Source organism: Lycorma delicatula, chromosome 2, assembly GCF_047948215.1.
Source record: "Lycorma delicatula isolate Av1 chromosome 2, ASM4794821v1, whole genome shotgun sequence".
Classification (NCBI taxonomy): domain Eukaryota; kingdom Metazoa; phylum Arthropoda; class Insecta; order Hemiptera; family Fulgoridae; genus Lycorma; species Lycorma delicatula.
In genome coordinates, this window is record NC_134456.1 from 236,984,726 (window position 1) to 237,000,295 (window position 15,570).

Sequence of the window (15,570 nt, forward strand, 5' to 3'; positions counted from 1 at the left end):
TTTTATTTAATCTCTATTATAATCTCTGAAACTTCAATATTTAATAAATACTGGACTGAATTTCAATATCCAGATTTTATTGTTTTTAGAATTTTCCATGATTTATTTCAAATTTTTTATTTTTCTCTGTTCATTTTGCAGTATAATAAAATAAATTGTTTTAATTATATAAAAATTTTTTTTTTGTCTTCAGTCATTTGACTGGTTTGATGCAGCTCTCCAAGATTCCCTATCTAGTGCTAGTCGTTTCATTTCAGTATACCCTCTACATCCTACATCCCCAACAATTTGTTTTACATACTCCAAACGTGGCCTGCCTACACAATTTTTCCCTTCTACCTGTCCTTCCAATATTAAAGCGACTATTCCAGGATGCCTTAGTATGTGGCCTATAAGTCTGTCTCTTCTTTTAACTATATTTTTCCAAATGCTTCTTTCTTCATCTATTTGCCGCAATACCTCTTCATTTGTCACTTTATCCACCCATCTGATTTTTAACATTCTCCTATAGCACCACATTTCAAAAGCTTCTAATCTTTTCTTCTCAGATACTCCGATTGTCCAAGTTTCACTTCCATATAAAGCGACACTCCAAACATACACTTTCAAAAATCTTTTCCTGACATTTAAATTAATTTTTGATGTAAACAAATTATATTTCTTACTGAAGGCTCGTTTAGCTTGTGCTATTCGGCATTTTATATCGCTCCTGCTTCGTCCATCTTTAGTAATTTTACTTCCCAAATAACAAAATTCTTCTACCTCCATAATCTTTTCTCCTCCTATTTTTACATTCAGTGGTCCATCTTTGTTATTTCTACTACATTTCATTACTTTTGTTTTGTTCTTGTTTATTTTCATGCGATAGTTTTTGCGTAGGACTTCATCTATGCCGTTCATTGTTTCTTCTAAATCTTTTTTACTCTCGGCTAGAATTACTATATCATCAGCAAATCGTAGCATCTTTATCTTTTCACCTTGTACTGTTACTCCGAATCTAAATTGTTCTTTAACATCATTAACTGCTAGTTCCATGTAAAGATTAAAGAGTAACGGAGATAGGGAACATCCTTGTCGGACTCTCTTTCTTATTACGGCTTCTTTCTTATGTTCTTCAATTGTTATTGTTGCTGTTTGGTTCCTGTACATGTTAGCAATTGTTCTTCTATCTCTGTATTTGAACCCTAATTTTTTTAAAATGCTGAACATTTTATTCCAGTCTACGTTATCGAAAGCCTTTTCTAGGTCTATAAACGCCAAGTATGTTGGTTTGTTTTTCTTTAATCTTCCTTCTACTATTAATCTGAGGCCTAAAATTGCTTCCCTTGTCCCTATACTTTTCCTGAAACCAAATTGGTCTTCTCCTAACACTTCTTCCACTCTCCTCTCAATTCTTCTGTATAAAATTCTAGTTAAGATTTTTGATGCATGACTAGTTAAACTAATTGTTCTGTATTCTTCACATTTATCTGCCCCTGCTTTCTTTGGTATCATAACTATAACACTTTTTTTGAAGTCTGATGGAAATTCCCCATTTTCATAAATATTACACACCAGTTTGTATAATCTATCAATCGCTTCCTCACCTGCACTGCGCAGTAATTCTACAGGTATTCCGTCTATTCCAGGAGCCTTTCTGCCATTTAAATCTTTTAATGCTCTCTTAAATTCAGATCTCAGTATTGTTTCTCCCATTTCATCCTCCTCAACTTCCTCTTCTTCCTCTATAACACCATTTTCTAATTCATTTCCTCCGTATAACTCTTCAATATATTCCACCCATCTATCGACTTTACCTTTCGTATTATATATTGGTGTACCATCTTTGTTTAACACATTATTACATTTTAATTTATGTACCCCAAAATTTTCCTTAACTTTCCTGTATGCTCCGTCTATTTTACCAATGTTCATTTCTCTTTCCACTTCTGAACACTTTTCTTTAATCCACTCTTCTTTCACCAGTTTGCACTTCCTGTTTATAGCATTTCTTAATTGCCGATAGTTCCTTTTACTTTCTTCATCACTAGCATTCTTATATTTTCTACGTTCATCCATCAGCTGCAATATATCGTCTGAAACCCAAGGTTTTCTACCAGTTCTCTTTATTCCGCCTAAGTTTGCTTCTGCTGATTTAAGAATTTCCTTTTTAACATTCTCCCATTCTTCTTCTACATTTTCTACCTTATCTTTTTTACTCAGACCTCTTGCGATGTCCTCCTCAAAAATCTTCTTTACCTCCTCTTCCTCAAGCTTCTCTAAATTCCACCGATTCATCTGACACCTTTTCTTCAGGTTTTTAAACCCCAATCTACATTTCATTATCACCAAATTATGGTCGCTATCAATGTCTGCTCCAGGGTAAGTTTTGCAGTCAACGAGTTGATTTCTAAATCTTTGCTTAACCATGATATAATCTATCTGATACCTTGCAGTATCGCCTGGCTTTTTCCAAGTGTATATTCTTCTATTATGATTTTTAAATTGGGTGTTGGCAATTACTAAATTATACTTCGTGCAAAACTCTATAAGTCGGTCCCCTCTTTCATTCCTTTTGCCCAGCCCGTATTCACCCACTATATTTCCTTCCTTGCCTTTTCCAATGCTTGCATTCCAATCTCCAACTATTATTAAATTTTCATCTCCTTTTACGTGTTTAATTGCTTCATCAATCTCTTCGTATACACACTCTACCTCATCATCATCATGGGCGCTTGTAGGCATATAAACGTTAACAATCGTTGTCGGTTTAGGTTTTGATTTTATCCTTATTACAATGATTCTATCGCTATGCGTTTTGAAATACTCCACTCTCCTCCCTATCTTCTTGTTCATCACGAAACCTACTCCTGCCTGCCCATTATTTGACGCTGAGTTAATTACTCTAAAATCACCTGACCAAAAGTCGCCTTCCTCTTCCCACCGAACCTCACTAATTCCTACTATATCCACATTCACCCTATCCATTTCCCTTTTTAAATTTTCTAGCCTACCAACCTTTTTTAAGCTTCTAACATTCCACGCTCCGACTCGTAGAATGTTATTTTTTAATTTTCTGGTGACCCCTTCCTTAGTAGTCCCCACCCGGAGATCCGAAAGGGGGACTATTTTACCTCCGGAATATTTTACCAAGGAAGGCGCCTCCATTATTGTTATGTGAAAATGCAGAGCCACATTTTCTTGGAAAAAAAAAGCAGCTGTAGTTTTCCATTGCTTTCAGCTGCGCAGTACTCAGAGGACTGAGTGATGTTGATACGGCCGTTTAAGTCGTCCTGACTCACGCCCCTAACAACTACTGAAAGAGCTGCTGCCCTCTTTCAGGAATCATTCCTTAGTCTGGCTCTCAACAGATACCTCTCCGATATGGTTGCACCTTTGGTCCAGCTACTCTGTATCCCTGAGCACTCAAGCCCCCTCACCAACGGCAAGGTCTCATGATTCATAGAGGAGGTATATATATATAAAAATATTAATGTAAATTTTTTTCATTTCAGTTAGGTCATTACAAAATTATCAGCCAAAAGACCCTATAGTAAAGATATTTTAAGATAACTATAAGATAAATCTTATAGTTATTATTACAAATCCTTTATATCCGTCCATTATCAGCATATCATATCATTTGAAAAAGGAAAAATTTCTAGAAATTTAGTAAATCTATTTCTTCCTTCTCCAGTTTATTCAATATGACTTTTCTTGTACATTCTATAAATCTGCAATGACAGGATATTTATAACATGAACTAACAAGATGGCTGCGATCCAACTGATTGGATAAAGTCTCAGGAAACTGAATGTTTCCTATAACGGTAGATTGCTTACTACATTAATACCTTTTCTTTTTTCCTGTTTAGCCTCTGGTAACTACCGTTTAGATAATTCTTCAGAGGATGATATGTATGAGTGTAAATGAAGTGTAGTCTTGTACATTCTCAGTTCGACTGTTCCTGAGATGTGTGGTTAATTGAAACCCGACTGCCAAAGAACACCAGTATCCACGATCTAGTATTCAAATCCGTGTAAAAATAACTGGCTTTACTAGGACTTGAACACTGTAACTCTCGACTACATTAATACCCAAATTTTTTAATGTTTACAGCTAGTCCTCTCACAATACCAGGAATCTTACAGGTTGAACCCCACATACTTTCAAAATTAACATAATCATTTAAAAACAATTACAATTTTTTTCCCAAATCTTTTTATAAAAATACTTTTACTGAAACTAAGGAGATGATCTAGCAGTGTAAAAGAAATTGTAGTTTCCAAATGTCACTTGCATTTTGGCAGTATTGTCATGCTGAAGTGTAATGACAGTAAATTTGATTCAATGCAGAAAAATTAACAGGAAATAAACATTGTTTTCATTGTTCTTGTACACATAACCTCACTTTCCATAATATGTCTGGTATGGAGTGTTTGATGTTCTTAATAATGGTTAAACCATTTTCAGGAGTGACAGTATCAAATCAGGTTACAACTGGGATATACAATCAAATTAACAAAATGCAATTTTAGAAGGAATACATGACAATGCTATGTATTTTAATTTTTCCTACTTTTTTTGTATGTAGAATTTCATTAATAAAAGATACACACACAAAGGGTAATAAATAAAATATATAAGCCAATTATTTATTAAGATTTTTATAAACAAAATTTTTTAAAGGATATGTAAGCTGAACTGAAGAAACTATGTTACGCTACGTTTGTACATAATTGAAACTGTATATAGCTTCATTAAAACAAAATTATCAGCAACCAGCAAATCTTTATTCATCTGAAATAGTTATTTCATAATCCTTGTAAAATTTCTTAAGCAAGCCAACTGTGATTTGATGATCTGCTTTACCAAAACCCTGAAAGAAAAAAAATTTGTGATTATAAGAAAAATATAAATACTTGCTGTAAATTGAAAAATGTAATTTTAAATTAATTTAAAAAATGTAATTGATGATCAAGTGAATATCTTTTTAAATATTTAAAAAAAATTATTAGCAATGTAAATATTATTATAATAATAATGTGGTGTAGATTTATCATAAGTTTTTTTGTTTTTTTCAAAGCCTTACTAGAACCAAGCTAATATCATTTCTTTTTTGTTTCTTTTCTTCTAAATATTAACTTAACTTTCTTAGAATGGTTTTGGCTTTTTTTCTTGTGGTGCTCTGTTTTTCTTTCCACATTAAAAACTATTAGCAAAACTTATTTCTTTAAACTTAATTCTATTCAAACAGTGCTCTTCCTTTGAAATTCCTTTTTCATCTGCTTTTTGAATCTTACTTAACTGTTTATTTAACTGAAAATTGTTTATTTAGTGGTTTTGGATTCATTTGAATCACATGTTGGAGGATAATTGCGGTTTCCAAATCGTCTTTATTAATTTCCTTATTTGATTTCAGTATGTATCTTATCATGTTTTTCTTGCGACTATAAGTTTCCTTAGGTATTTCCTTTTGCTTTTCAGTAGATTTTCTAGGCTAGTCATATTTGGTGTTTCAATTCCATATAAGATCACTCACTGGTCTGCTGCAGTATTGTAATGCCACAATTTTGTATTTACAGAAAAATGTTTATTTTTAATTAAAATAAAATGATAAGTTTTATCGCTAATTAATAGTTAAATATTGAGTAAATTTTTTGGGGTGAGTGAAACACATACAGGCAAATTATTGTATTGGCATATGCTGAGTTGATCAGATTTTACTCCATCACAAAGGCAGCTCAAGACATCACATAAAATCTTCACAAACATAAAAAATTGCAATCCTAACTTAGGGTTGATTGCACCATAAGGAAAAAAAAAACAATCCATATCTATTGTACACAAATATGCCTTCAAAAGATATTACTGTTCTTCAATGAATAGTTTATAATTTTCAAATTTTGAGGAAGTGTGAAATTCTGTTGCTTATTTTTCTCAAATGATTAAAATTTGTCTTGCTGTTCACCTTGTATAAGTATATATATCGAAAGAAAGAAAACCATCTCTAATATCCTTATGCCTAAAACCCTTATACATATTACAGTACAAATATGAAGCTTCTCATAGATAGTTACTGAAAACTTTTTCACGGAATTTCTTTTGTCAGGTTATACAATACATGGAGAACTTGACACAAAGTATCTAATACATGTAATTAAAGGTTGAACATCTATTATTATATATAATGATTCTTGTTATATGTGAAACATAATAAAAAAATATCTAATGGAGGAATTACGTAATACTAATAACATTATCAAATAATATTCATACTAGATTACCAAGATTAGGAGTGATTATTGTGTTGCTTTCAAAACTAAAAATAAAATAAGATAGATAACATCATGCAATAAACTAATGATAAGCAAAATTACTAATAAATAACCCAGGAACATACAAATAATAATGTATAAATCCAAAGGTACTATACATTGAAAGGTCTTTGTAAACATCATCTCACTGCTAAAGTATACACACAAATCATTCTAAACATCAATATTATTAACCTTTACAAATCACCTCATTAAAATTTTATTATTTTTGAAAATACTAATAAATTTTTCTTTTGGAGATACAAAAAAAAAATTAGCTACATGCACATTTAATAAAGATTTTTTAAATAATTTTTTTTTTCTGATTGGTAATAGTTTATATAAATTACATCGTTAAAGGCTACGTTATAAATTTAAAAAACAAATAAGATAAAAAAATAATGTGATTATTTGTAAGCAGTTTTCAGTTTATAATGTAAATTGACAGCTTAAACTTATGTCAAATGCATTATCTGAGAAAAAATTCAACAACTGAAAATAAATCAGCTGATTCAAATAGCAATTTTTATATATGCTACATTTATACTAAGATAACTATTAATTTGGTATGTTTTTAAGGTGGTTTTTGATGGATGTTGTGGGTTTTTTTAGGCGAAAAATGCTTTCGCATTATTATTGCCCGGACACGATATATTTGATGTAATAAAAAAAAAGGAAAAAATAAATCACATTATGTATGTAAATTAAAATAAAATTTCCAACTGTTTTACAACAAATGGCATAAATAGCTGAAACACCCTACAGTAATTTAAATACTTGAATATAAACAGACTGCCTTAAGAAATTATAAAACATAAAATAGCAAAATTTCATTATCTCCTAAAATAGTTTGCATGTTAGCTACTGAATGAAACTTATGATGCAATTCCTCGTAACAGATACAATCCACAAGGATGTGGTGCACTGTTAGTTGACAGTGAGAAAAGGGGTGCACCTGTTTGCATCATCAGATATCCATGAGTGAGCCTAGTGTGTCCTATTAATAAACGGCAGATAATAACCTGTTGACGGTTATTTCTGCATGAGGAGCTCCACAATAAAACATTGTTCTTAATTGAGCGAAGTTTATTGTTCATGGTATTCTCCCATTCACATTGCCACTCATCATGAGCTACCCTCTTCAGGAAACCGACAAGATCATTAGAAGCTATATAATTGGTAAAAGTAGGCTGAAAACAAGCCTCTTTCACCGCACTATCTGTGCGCTCATAGCCTGAAATTCTTATATGGATGGGGATCCAGCAGAAGCTCACTGCTGTAATATATTTAGTCATTTGTGAAATAACACAATAAATCTCACAGATGACAGGGTGTCTAGAGTACACATCACAAATCGCCTGCAAGGCACAAGTGGAATCTGAACAAACAAGCACATGTAAAAATTCTGGGCTAATTAAATGTAAGACCTTCCTAGTGGCAAGGTTTTTGGATGAAGATTATTAATTGCAACACAATGTACAATAAGTTTAATAAAATTATAATACAATGTAACTATATTAAAAAATGTAATACAAACATTTCAAAATTAAATTAACAGTGATGATACTTGCAATGCAATTTATTATTTTTTTAAAAAATTGACATCGCTAAAAGAATCTATAGATTTTGCAAAAAGAGTAAAAATTATAAACAATATAAAAGGAGATATGTCAACATGTGAGGAACTCAAGTTTAATAGGAAGAAAAGGAAAATGAAAATGGACATGGAGATTATCTGTGCCGTTTATTTTTTTGTAATATAGTTACGTTAAATTGTATTATAATTTTGTTAAATATGCTGTCTAGTGAATTGCAATTAATTACCAACAAAAACCACCATAATCATACCTTCCTGAGGATCTACCTCTGGGACCTACCCTGAGGATGCAATGATGTAATCTTTTTAAAGATAAATTAAGTAAATAATAATAAATCCAATTTATCAGTAACCGGTTTATTATGTGATTTACATGAATAAAATCTTCACACTTTTTTGAATTCTTGATTATTTGCACAAGAAATAAATTAAAAAAAATTACATATTTTAATCAACGAAAAGCTGGCAACATAGCTGCAAAATGTTTCTGGCTGGATTAAACTCCACCGTGGATAAAAGAGAAACTATCCTACTTACTTTTTCAATTTTCATAAAAATTTAATAGCATCAGTGTTAACTTCCCTATATAGATGAATTATCAAATCTAATTTCATAGTTATAAATTCATCCTCTTCAGACCTATAATAACACGATACTTAACAACCATTCAAACATAGATATACATACTAGAATGGGGGAAAAAGTCTCTTCATATTCTGTAGATAGATGGTGGTTTTAAGATTGCATAACTCTATTTCAAACCTGCCAATTTAAATCTTATTCTGTATGTTTCTGGTTTCTGTAGATTATTAATGGCAAAGATATTTTATTATTTTTTTACTTTAATTTGATAACTTTTTGACTTAAACTTTCTTAAAATAGGTCAGAATGTTTGTAGAAATTGGCACATTGGCTTGATTCATAACCGACCTGTAAGTTTGTTTTTTTTTAATAAAAATTCTATTACTTTATTTTAAGAATTTATTATTTTATTAAAATTTGAAATTTTCTACAATCGGAGTATCTGAGAAGAAAAGATTAGAAGCTTTTGAAATGCGGTGCTATAGGAGAATGTTAAAAATCAGACGGGTGGATAAAGTGACAAATGAAGAGGTATTGCGGCAAATAGATGAAGAAAGAAGCGTTTAGAAAAATATAGTTGAAAGAAGAGACAGACCTATAGGCCACATACTAAGGCATCCTGGAATAGTCGCTTTAATATTGGAAGGACAGGTTGAAGGGAAAAATTGTGTAGGCAGGCCACGTTTGGAATATGTAAAACAAATTGTTAGGGATGTAGGATGTAGAGGGTATACTGAAATGAAACGACTAGCACTAGACAGGGAATCTTGGAGAGCTGCATCAAACCAGTCAAATGACTGAAGACAAAAAAAAATTTTTTACTTGCCTTGGACAATTGAACTTTTTTAACCTAATGAAATGAAGCATGAGTTTAGGAAAAACTTTTTCCAATTCTTCTGGTAGATTGGCTTTAGGTCACATAACTCTCTTAACGTTATATATTTTTCAAATCTGACAATGCTTAGTGATATTTACCTTTCAAAAGAATGTAAGTACTTTTATAAAAAGGTTATGATTATATTAGTTTATTTTTATAAAAGTTATTTCCTCTTGAAAAAGAGTGAAAATAAAGAAGAAATTAAACATATATTTTCAAATTTTATTTCAGAAAAGGGAAGAATGCAAGTCATGCTGCTAAAAAAATTTTTAATTTTTATGGAAATGATATGTTACCATACGTGAGATGCAAAATTGTTCAAATGTTTTCAATCTGAAATTTTTGATGTCAATAATGCACCTCCATCTGGTCAGCCAATAACTGGAAAAAGTCAATGAAATCATGGAAAAAACTGAGGAAGACCGTACATTAATGCTCATGATATCAGAAACAAATTAAATATTTAATACAAAACAGTTTTAAACTGTTTTAGACGGTTAGTTACAAAAAATTTTATGTTTGGGTGCCACATGATTTAACAATAAAAAATTTAATGGACTGAATTTCTATCCAAGAATTGTTACTAAAACAGAACGAGTTTGTGGCAGAGTAGTAGCATCTTGGTCTTTCATCTGGAGGTCAATAAAATATTTGAATTTAAAAAATTCAGATATTATTAATCTTTAATTAAGTAAAACAGAATGTCAGCATTAGCTCTGTTTCTATTTTATATAGAATATTCAAATTTAAATATTAAAAAAAAAATTAGACAATATCCTCATACAGTACCTGAGAGTGTCCAAATACATTGATCTTCTTTTCTTTAGGTGTATGAGTGATACGACCGCCACCAAGACATTTTGAACCCAACCCCAATGGTTTTAACTTCAATACTGTCTCATCAAAAATATCAGCTAGAATTAAAAAAAAAAAAAAAAAATTTATGTACACAATTTAATGTTATTTGTTTAATATGAAATACTATATTAGTATAAATTAATGTTAAATAAATTTGAATAATGAAAAACGCATCTGAGTTTGAAATATTAAAACTGTTTTAACAGATTTTTATAAATAGTTATTTTAAATTCTAAACTGAAGACTGTTTTACATTATTTTAATAATAAGATGTTGTTTAAACAATATGGTACTAAAAATGCAAAAAAGGAACTATTTTGTAATTACAATTGTTATTGTTAAGATAATTATTATCATCTTTAATGCTAAGATTATTATAGTTTCTAAGTTTAGTACTGCTTTCATTTACTACTACTACTGCTTATCTAATACACAAAAACAAATTTGTAATGGTAATATAGAAAAAAATAGAATACATATATATATATATATATATATATATTACTGGAAGAAAATTTAGACAATGTACAAGAGATCTTTTAAAATAAAATAAAAAAAAATTCTAATTATGCAACGCAATTAATAAAAGATGGACATACCCTGAAGAAAATGTAAGAATCAATGAAACTAATTCATAAATGTGTTAAAGGAAGAAGAATGATGATTTTAGAATATCTAGAAATCTTTAAATTAAAAAAATAACAGTAAAATGATAAAAAATGAACAGATCAACAATCAAGCGGGAGTCCTTTTCAAAAACCTCAATTTATTGAAAACTGTTAATAACAAATAAACAAGAAGAAGACTAGATAAGGCAAGATGTCAGATATAGGGAGAGGTATTGACTAAACACTATATAAAGATAGATTGACAGAGATTTAAAAGTACCAGTGTAATAAGTGATAAAAGAATGACGCTAAGAAAGGTAAGCGATACTAAATGTAGAAAAAAATTTGGTATTTATTTAGAAAGACGACGTGCACTCAAAAGTCAATAATCTTGGTGTATACTGTATACTGTTCACTGCGCTGATTGTAAATGCAGTGTCGCTTTATTGTAGTTTTTGACTTACGATTTTAAAATGTAAAATCAAAAAATTAATAAAATTTATCAAAACATTTAATACCGGTAGCGAGGAAGGTAATGTTTTTTTGTCCATATTCTCTTGTACTGACTTTAAATTGTCAAATTCCAGGTGCATGACCGTGCAACCTGCAGGTTGTACATCAAGGTTCCTGCTTACAATCTTTACATATACGGTCGGCCTTACCACATGTGAAACAATGGCTGCTTCTATCTGTGCCATTACAGAACTTGGCCCTATGACCCGGACTCCAACATCTAAAGCAGAGGCCGGCGGAGGCACGCCACATCACCTGACAGGCCACCCATCCAATGCAAAAACGCCCACCAGACAGCAGTTTGTCCGCAAGACGGGCAGCACTGCCAATCTAACAAGGGAGGGAGGTCTCCAAGGAAAAAATAAGGGGGAGACGGGCATAGAACCCAAAGGGTTTTGAGGGCGGGGCCCCTGGCACAAAGCTATAGGGAAAAAGTCTTTTCCCTGAATAATCCTCACGCAGGACTTAAAAAAATTCTCTAAGTCCTACTACGTTCAAGCAAACGAGTCGCAAAAACAGTGTCGTATACACTAGAAATTGTACTACCACTACTACTACTAGAAACTAAATACCACCAAATCTGCCGGACGTTAACAAGTCCAGATTTGGAGGACGTTCGTAGGTTATGTTGATTTGTTTACAATGTACCTGAAACCACAACTCGTTTTTCCCTTAACGAAAAGTTTTCCGAACTCGTATGATTCTTTATAAGCCCTTAGGTACACATGCACAAAATAATCGCTGGTAACTAAACACCACGAAAGTAGTACACATGGAGTACTCGGTAAGAGACTTTCCTTCAACCAACCTGCCTATACTTAACCTTTATTTTTAACTTCCGGATCTACCGTTAGATATTGCTTTAGAGGATGAGATGAATGATTTGTAGCGTGTGTGAAAATGTCATGCCTGATCGGGATTCGAACCCGGGACCTCCGGATGAAAAGCTGAGACTCTACCACTCGCGCCACGGAGGTCGGCTAAGTTATCCTTAACCTAAACTTTACTGAACTAACCAAACTAATTACGGAAATAAGTAATTTTTTGAATTTTCGTTTTAAAATCTGGTGCATTTTCGTTTCTCCCACCAAAAAAATTGCAAGTTTTTCACCTGGAAATAACTCAGAGCAGCAGATAATATTGATATTAACAATAACCAGGCCGAAGAAATAACCCGACCCGATATAATTCATACAAAAATAGAGTATCCACTTACCAGCAATTGTGACTATTGACTATCCAAGCGTTTTCGGATTATTCCTCCATCATCAGGGATTTATGAATTTCATAGTTGTGCATATAAATTTTTTTAAATGGAAATTTAAATGAAAATAAAATTTTTACAAGACGTCTTTCTTTTAACGTTGACGAATTTTAATTATTATAATATCGACTGTTACGAACATAATAATTTTAAATTTTATTTTCATTTTAATTTCCGTCAATAGAAAAATTTTATACGCACAACTATAAAATTCATAATTAATCGCTAATCCCTGATGACGGAGGAATAACCCGAAAGCGCTTGGATAGTCAATACTCACAATTTTTGGTAACCGGATACTATACTTTTATATAAATTGTATAATACCAACAGTGCCAGATTTATTTTATAAGTATAATCTAATCAAACTTAAAATATGCTCGCTAACCCTGACTAATTAACAGGAATGTTTTGTGAGTATTTAAATAATAAATTCAGTAATTATTGCAATTATTTATTATTTAAATAATCAAAACATTACTTGTTAGTTAGTCGAGGTAAGCGAACGAAGCGGGCATAGGTTAATTTTGGTTAGATTATATTTATAATTATAAGCAATAACGCTTGTAATATTTTTAATATGTAAAATATGTTAATATGAGAATTTTTAAAATGACCGTTAGTTCATGAATGTTAAAAACATCATGTTAGTGTTTTATCGAGTTTCCTTGCTATTTTCCAATTTCCAATTTAGCTGCTATTTTGAGTTTTTCCAGGTGAAAAACTTTCAAACTTTTGCGGGGGGAAGAAACAAAAAAGTTCCTAAAATTTTTAGTCAGGAAAAAAAAACATTATTGTTATTATTATTATAACAAAAAGATGGTAAAATTTAAAAACTACGGTAGAACTACACTTTTTTTTTGTTTATTCATACGATGACCGTAACAACATATGTCAAGATTATTGACTTATGATGCGCATCATCTTTTTAAATAATTTCCAAAAATTTTTTAAGTGCAATTTCTAAACGTTATAAATTTGACAAAACAATTTTATGCTTTTTTTTTGCTTCACCATTCGGTTGACTAGTTTGATGCTAAGTTTTTTTAAGCGTGCCACAGTTAGTAAATAATTTTATTTATATAAATATAAAATGAAATTCAATCTTACCAACAATTCGTCCGCGTTCTCTTTTCGAGCATTTCGGTCATTCGACCGTCCTCAGGAAAAGCTATTCTTCAATTTGAGATCATTAGAATTAAAATATGTAGAATATAAGTTTATAATATGTTAAAATCACAACAAATTATCTACATTATCTACCCTTACATAACAGACATGACTAACTTTATATGACGTCGGTATTGTGATTTTATAAATTTATATTCTACATAAAATCGAATGATCTCAAATTGAAGAATAACTTTTCAAGAGGATGGTCGAATGACCGAAAGTGCTCGAAAAAAGAACGCGGACGAATTGTTGGTAAGGTTGAATTTCATTTTATTTAATTTATATATAAATAGTTTGATGCTATTCTCTATTATTTCTTTTTGTTGAAAGCTAATCTTCTAACCTGAAATATACTTATTTACTATATCCTGTACATAATATAGAAATATTTTTAATTAAAAATGGGATATTGTATTGTCACCCGATTACGTCGCTCTGTAGAATTTTACCATTGTAAGTAAAAAAAAAAAAAAAAAAAAAAAAAAAAAAAACGTAAGAGATGATTTCCATTTAGTTTTCGAATTTGTAAACGATTTTAGTAAAGGCTAAAATGTTTTTTTTCTCTAATTTCAGTAACTGTATGGATTTTTTTTTGAAGATACTGAAAATGTAGATGTAAAGTGTAAAGTTTCATTCAGAATTTTTGAGAATTTCTTTTTGGTTAAGGTATCGTTTATTTTAAGAAATTTATTCTTCAATACTCGCTCAAATAAAATATTAAAAAAAAAAGAACCGAGTCTATCTCATATATTTCTTATTCACAATAAACTCAATTTTTTCCATTTTTTTTTTTAGGACAAAATCGTCATAGATACATCTGATCTGGACATCAATAAAAAAATATAATTCTCAGTAATTTACATTATATTTAAGATTTTATTAGGATTAAGTATATATTTTTTTCATTCGACATGGAAATAGTACAAGGGAGGAGATATGCGGTGAAGTGAAGCGAGATAAAGGAAAGGATGTGATGTCGATTACGTAACAAGAGAAGGTCACGACCTCAGTTTACGGGTAGAAAAAGTTAAAATTGTCGTCGAATGAGACGGCAAACTAAGACGTGTTTTCAGCAATAACGTTTCGCAATTCAATCCGTGTGCGGTTGACAAAGTAACGATTCAGTAGGTCGGGATGGTAATTTTTGGTTATCACATCGCCGCCGCGCCGCAACATAATCCACTATACGCAATACACACGTACCGAATATTATACAAACACAAACGCATCGAAAGAAAGTTCACGAGTGCCGACGCCAATACTGATTTTATGCGTTTCTATTCTATTTCTTTTCCTCTGCGACTCGTTCAGAGAAAATCACGGTCATAGAGCGGTACGGAAAACAACACCGTAAACAAGACTGCAATCTCTATTTTTCATCCGCTTATTCCATATCCTAAATATCCCCGCGCACGTTCATCTTCAAATCGCTAAACACAGTAGCGACACGTAACATTTTATGAACGAAATGATAAAAAGCCGACAACACAGTCGTGTAGGACTTCCCCGTCACGCGGCTAAAGCTTACACACAACTTCATTTAAAACATTTATCATTATATTTAAGTATAATATTTTTTTTTGTTTATTTAATTCGACGATTCTAACGCTAAAGGACGCGCGCATAGAGTAATTGATTCGTGCGGGTATGGCGGTACTAACGGCGACGGTCGGCGTTAACTAAACTAATGTAATTTCATAACGTGCATAAAGCAAATTTCGCCTGTTCGGTCGGCAGACTGGTGTAGCCGCGAGGTTTAACGTACCAGGTACCGAATCGATCGGGGGATCGAGTTTGAGGCC

General features: G+C 31.3%; 1 long non-coding RNA gene across 1 annotated transcript; it reads right to left on the reverse strand.

The window, feature by feature from the left end:
- Window positions 1-4,606: 4,606 nt before the first annotated feature.
- LOC142320390 (uncharacterized) lies at window positions 4,607-10,274 on the reverse strand. Its single transcript, XR_012755368.1, has 2 exons — window positions 10,142-10,274; window positions 4,607-4,858 (listed from the first exon to the last, which is right to left on the reverse strand). It is a non-coding gene; the product is annotated as an uncharacterized LOC142320390 (long non-coding RNA).
- Window positions 10,275-15,570: the final 5,296 nt, after the last annotated feature.